Raw genomic sequence first — 6,685 nt, forward strand, 5'->3', positions numbered from 1 at the left:
GAATCAGACCCCTCCAAATCATGTAGTTTTTAAAAATAATATATTTTGGGGAGCGGGGGTTATTTGTATTCTGGATTTTGAGCCCTTGGAGTTTATAAGCTTTTCCCTATAACCATCAGTGCTAAAAATGTTTTTCTTTAAATGAAAGCCAAGATTCTCAAAATCACATGACTCCAGAAGCTGGGGCTTGAAGAAATGTACCAAATATGATGACTGGCAACCCTGATCTGCTCCTAAGTCCAGTCCCACCCATCATTGCAGCTCAGTGACTCTGATCCTCACAGCATTCATAGAATCAGAGAATATCAGGGTTGGAAGACACCTCAGGAGGTCATCTAGTCCAACCCCCTGCTCAAAGCAGGACCACTGCCTAACTAAATTATCCCAGCCAGGGCTTTGTCAAGCCTGACCTTAAAAACCTCTAAGGAAGGAGATTCCACCACCTCCCTAGATAACCCATTCCAGTGCTTCACCACCCACCTAGTAAAAAACGTTTTTCCTAATATCCAACCTAAACCTCCCCCACTGCTTGTTCTGTCATTTGGTACCACTGAGAACAGTCTAGATCCATCCTCTTTGAAACCCCCTTTCAGGTAGTTGAAAGCAGCTATCAAATCTTGCCTCATTCTTCTCTTCTGCAGACTAAACAATCCCAGTTCCCTCAGCCTCTCCTCATAAGTCATGTGTTCCAGCCCCCTGATCATTTTCGTTGCCCTCCGCTGGACTCTTTCCAGTTTTTCCACATCCTTCTTGTAGTGTGGGAACCAAAACTGTACATAGTACTCCGGATGAGGCCTCACCAATGCTGAATAGAGGGGAATGATCATATCCCTCGATCTGCTGGCATTGCTCTTACATATACAGCCCAAAATGCCGTTAGCCCTCTTGGCAACAAGGGCACACTGTTGACTCATATCCAGCTTCTCGTCCACTGTAACCCCTACATCCTTTTCTGCAGAACTGCTGCCTCGCCACTCAGTCCCTAGTCTGTAGCAGCGCATGGGATTCTTCTGTTCTAAGTGCAGGACTTTGTCCTTGTTGAACCTCATCAGATTCCTTTTGGCTCAATCCTCCAATTTGTCTAGGTCCTTCTGTATCCTATCCCTACCCTCCAGGGTATCTACCACTTCTCCCAGTTTAGTGTCATCTGCAAACTTGCTGAGAGTGCAGTCCACGCCATCCTCCAGATCATTAATGAAAATATTGAACAAAATATTAGTAGGGAAAAGTGGAGAGAGGGCACTTATCCTGTAATCGCTGCAGCCTGGCAGCTTGCTGGATTTATAGCATAAACCTTTTGGCAATAGTGTGTTTTTAATACAACTCTATTTTATACTATTGTTTAAAGTCCAGCCACAGAAGAGCTATTTATCTAAACAATAAGAGTCTAGGATTGTCTCTCTGTTGACTAGAATGTCTGTGTAGTCAGTACAAAGTGATGGAACCAGCTATATTCATGACTGAGAGCTCTTTTTGTTTAGAGTATCACCAGGTTCAATCATCACTGATATTGGCAGTCGTTTACCATTCAATTTTGAAGTTCTCTGCCTTTTTTATATATAAATTACACCTGTACAGGTACAGTAAGGCATGTGTCAATGCCATGCCAAAAGTCCTAGATCTTTGTGACATCAGAGGCAACTCAACCACTCACCACCTTTATGCTACAGATAATTTGCATGCAACAATTTTATTGGTTGTATGAGAGCAACTGCAAAGAGGGTGGATTACTTGGCCAACTGTTACACCTGTGCAATGGCACAGACTTTCAGCTGTTAGTTTAAAAATAATAAACCTTTAAAAATGTTCATTTTATTATGTCAGAAATATCTGCAGTTAACACACAGTATATTTTGTATTAGGATAACTTGTAGTGGAGAGAACAAAACACTAAATCACTGGCTTCCTAGGTAGCTATGTACAATTAAGCCCCTAGGCTGGCTTCAATATAAAGATGTGAAATCAAACTCTTTGACAAGTCTCTAACTGGCCTACTTAGAAGACAGCTTATTTTCACATTCTTTGTTTTAAATACCCAAAGATGCAGAGTCCATCAGCAGGGTTGCTTACCTGTGCAAAAATTAAATTAGAGGAAAGGAACAGTTACATTAAACGTAAGTTGACTTGAAAGACAAAGGAATAGGTTTAGGACATTTTCCTCACAAGGTGGCAGTAGATACTTATCAGTGCTACCTTCCTTTTAAAGATTAATAGTAAACCTCCACCTAAATCATTAACCTAATCATGGGGAAAAAATTATACACGGGTGGGCCTATGGCATTTCTGATGTGCCATTAAACCTTTGTTTCCTTTTTAAATAGCTCTTGGATCCTGAAGAAAGAAGGGAAAATTAGGAGTTACTTTGAGAAGCGGCCAGCTGTTTGCACGATAATTAGGGAGAACATCTTGGCATGATGCAAATGCAGGATAAGGTGAAATTCCTATTACTGTGAATGGCAGCTGTGCTGCTAATTGTTTCCTGTAGCTTTGAGGCAGTAATATGTTGCACTGACAATTAGCAGTTTAATTTTCTCTCTCATTTGATTTTTATGAAATTGTTACCCTAGAAACTGCACTACAGTAAGATACTTTGTCTCTAAGCTTCACAACACCTCCCTTCTCTCCAAAAAACGCAGGTACATTCTAAAATGAATTGTTTCCATTTTCTTTATACTCGTGTTTTATAGATGAGGTACTCTTCCATCAGTCGGTTGGTCAATCAGTCAGAGCTACAAAGGATCTGCACTATTGGCTATGCCGTATCCTGTATGTTAATTATACTGAGCACAACTGTAGTTCAATTTGCCATTTTATTACTTCCTGCACTGTACTAACCCCCATCTTGTTGCCTTTAACAAGGAGGAGGAAGAGGGTAAAATGGCTTTGACCTATAGGTAACCTGCAGTATTATTAAATACCATGGTGTTAGCATAAACCTTTCATAGCAGCTTTAATAGCCACATATGAAATTGGCTCAAAAGCATCTTCTACAATAATAATTCTTTCTGGTTTATAATATTATAAACTTTCCATTTCTGCACTGGCAGGTGACTAGCTTTGTAGTAGCGGTGCCTTCCCATCATCTTTCTCACCATTTCCCCCCTTTCTAGCATTTAGGGCTAGATTATGTCCTGGTCTTTTTCAGCCACCTACAGTGAGGAGTCCCCCTCATACCTTTTCCATCAGAGGATTTGGGGGAAAGGCTGTTTGGATTGAAATGCAGCGCTCAAGAGAGCATAGAATCTGAGCTCCAGATGCTTCCCTCAGCAGCGACTGAGTGACAAATAGGTGGGGAGTAGATGGAGCTATTGCTCCTCCCCCTCCACCCCACCCATGCATGGGTGAATGGAGCTGACTGGCCCTGCAAGTAGCAGCATGCTGTACCCTATACAGCAGCATCACAAAGCATTCCCTTTTCCATCCTATGCAACTTCTCGGAAGCCCAATGCCTCTTGGTACTCCCCTGTGGCAGTGAGTCTACATACTACTCCTTCCATCCGGCTGTGTGCTAAAAGCACTATGTAGCCATCAACTTATTCACTAAAGGTGGGATCCTACAAAGTGCTGAGTGCCATCAGCTCCCAGTGAAGTCAATGGCACCTTACAGGACTGGGCCTTTACACAGCACATTTCTTAAATACCATTTGAAGAAAAGAGTGTACTGGCTAGGGGAAGGGAGAATTGTGAATGCATTTACAAGGGGTTGCTTTAACATTACTTTGCTAGCACCTTGGGGCATAGTGAAAATTCTCCTTGCTCCCCAGACTATCGTGACTCAGCATTGATTTCCTTTCTGTGGTTAAAGCAGTCAGCCAGCCACTTCCTCATGTATCCACCACAGCCATCTCACTAACTTGTTTATTCTGTAACAGCTATGGTCAAAATTAAATACATCACTTAAAAACGCTCCCATCTGAATACAATATGGGCTGAGGGAGGGAAAGCAGGAGTGCCTATGATAGCATCAGCCCTGAAATCAAGAGTCTGTTCCTAGGAGTGGGGCAAGAGGTGAGTGTGACAGACTATACCCTTATCTTCTGCAATTTTACAAAACTACAATAATTTTTTTACAAAGTATACCTTGTGAAGTATCATTTGAAAACTCATAATTCACTGATCATTATTGTCCTGATACATACAACATTGCCACACATTTTAAGTTTATAAGATTCTACTGTATGATTTTAATAAGGCACATTCCACATCTGGGCAAGCAGTCCAAACCAGTTCCTCAGGGACATAAGGCTAGTCAGCACCTCATCCAGGTGTCAGCATAATCAAATGAACCTGGTTAAGCGGCCATTATTTGGCAGGAAGAAGGGCGTGTGTGAAAAATTTACATCTTTGCAGACAGACTTGCTGTCACCTGAACCCCAGCTGGAGATGATTCTCGGAATAAAGAAATGCTATAAAAAGGAAGAACAGAAGACACAAATCACCTCTCTCCCCTCATCTTTACTTACAGCATCAACAATGTTTGAAAGACAAAATGGGCATTATTGAACTGGGGAAGTGGTCCTTGCTGAAAGATCCAGCCAGACTTCTGTAAGCACGTGATCAGAGAAATCTTTGCTTTGCGTTCACATAGGTTGATAAGTTAGGTATTAGTTTGCATTTTACCATTTTATATTTCTTTGTAACCAATTCTTTTATGCCCAATTACTTGTAATCACTTATCTATCTTTCTGTAGTTTAATAAACTTGTTTTATCTAAACCAGTGTGTGTTTGCATTGAAGTGGTGGGAGACCTCTATTTGAGATATCAGGGTTTGTGCATTTCATTTTCTAGTCATGAAATGACAGACTTTCTATGAGCTTGTACTGCACAGAAGGAAAGATGCACATTTCTGGGGACAAATTGGACTGAGAAATTGCTGGTGTCACTCTGCAATATAATTCAGGAGAGGCTGGCTAGAGCACTCATCATTCAGCTGGGAGTGATTTTGCAGGCTCTTGAACAGGCCAGATGTAGCTGCTCACACAGCAAAGCAGTGTAAAAAGCACCCTAGGTTGGAGAATTGAAGGGACACAGATGTTCTACAGTCCAGATTGTACCCTGGAGAATGTCCCAGTGGTGCAGTGAGCAGGTTATATGCGGAGCTAGTTGTTTTGAATGAAGGTTAGGATATGCTTTAAGCACTGGTGTAGTGATTTTAAGTGAGTCTCGAGTGTAGCGGCTGGAAACAGTTTTAAAAAAGAGTTACAGTTGTTGTCTGTTTGCTTATTTTGGATACGGGAAACAGAAACAGCAAAGCAGTGTAAAAGGCTTCCCAAACTGGAGAATTAAGGAGACACAACTATTCAACAGTCCTGATTGTACCCTGAGGAATGTCACAGCGAGCTCTAGTCTAGACTGCCAGTTCCTGTGTCCATAGATGAGCTGGAGGGGACACCAAGTTTCAAATATGTCCACTCCTCTACCTGGAGCCTCCTGCATCCCTTCAGAACCCCTGGGTGTCAACAGACTGTATGCTACAACTTAGACTAGATTTTTTTTTTGTCTGCCAATTGATTTTTTTGCTTCAACCTCCTCCTGTCGCCCACTCCCCAAATCCCTCTGATGCCAACCTCGCTGTCCCTTCTCTGTGCTGCACTGCATCCTTTCACCCTCTTTCCTAGTACTAGTGGGAAGAGAAAGCCTCCATGTAAAGGAGAGAAGACCAGCCTTCAAGAGTGTCCGTTAGCAGCGGCTTATGTTGTGTCTACCCAGCACTGTCACCACCACCCCTTAGGCCCCATGAAATAAGAATAGTCTGCTCCATAATAACACAAACAACATGCAGTTAGACTTTTCCCAGAAACCACCTTGCTCGCCATTCCCTTATATGTTCTATTCCTTTCCCCCTTCCTTACATTGTTTTTTTTGTTAGACTATAAGCTGTTTGGGACAGAGATCATGTTTATGCAGCACTTAATACAACGGAGCTCTGCTTTAGACAGGGCCTATTGGTGCTACTGCAGTTTAAATGATAAATAAGCGTGGAAGAAATTTAAAGAGGATAAATTCTGTGGACAAATGTTCTGGCAAAATGCTGCCTTCACTGTTCCAAGTTCCAACTGTGCTGGAGTCTCATTTGCAAAGAAGAGGTGGAGGAGGAAATTACTTCACCAAACAGTGTTAATTGCTCCTCATTATATCTTTCTTCAACATATGTTTGATTTTAATTTTAGTTATTCCTTTCAGTAATAAGCACAAACAAATGTTGCCAGAAGGAGTTATTTTCTTACATTAGCAGTAACAATGAGAGCCCTGTGCAGATACAAAATTTGTATCTGCAGCCGATCCCCAAACATGATCTGTGGATAGCCGCAGATGCAGCTATCCATAGATTTGCAGGGCTCTAGTAACAATCTCCACTGGCTCTCCATTGAGTTGGGTACCAAGTTCAAGCAGTTTATTCTCATGTTCCAGATCTTATGTCACCTAGCCTCCACCTACTGCTCCAACCTGGACTTCCCACCCACCACTCTCTCATCGGGCATTTAGACCCGTCTCATTGTGCTCTTAGGCCCTGATCTTCTAATGAACTCTGCTAATTAATCCTATATGGATACCACTGACTTTAATGGGACTGCACATGGATGGAGAGGGCTGTCTACACTGTTCATTGTAGGATTGTGTCTTAGTTTCCTTCAACCATTGCTGCCTCCATCCCTTCTTCAGTGTTAGTCCTTGTGCATGGAA

This window comes from Gopherus flavomarginatus, chromosome 2 (assembly GCF_025201925.1).
Source record: "Gopherus flavomarginatus isolate rGopFla2 chromosome 2, rGopFla2.mat.asm, whole genome shotgun sequence".
Classification (NCBI taxonomy): Eukaryota; Metazoa; Chordata; order Testudines; family Testudinidae; genus Gopherus; species Gopherus flavomarginatus.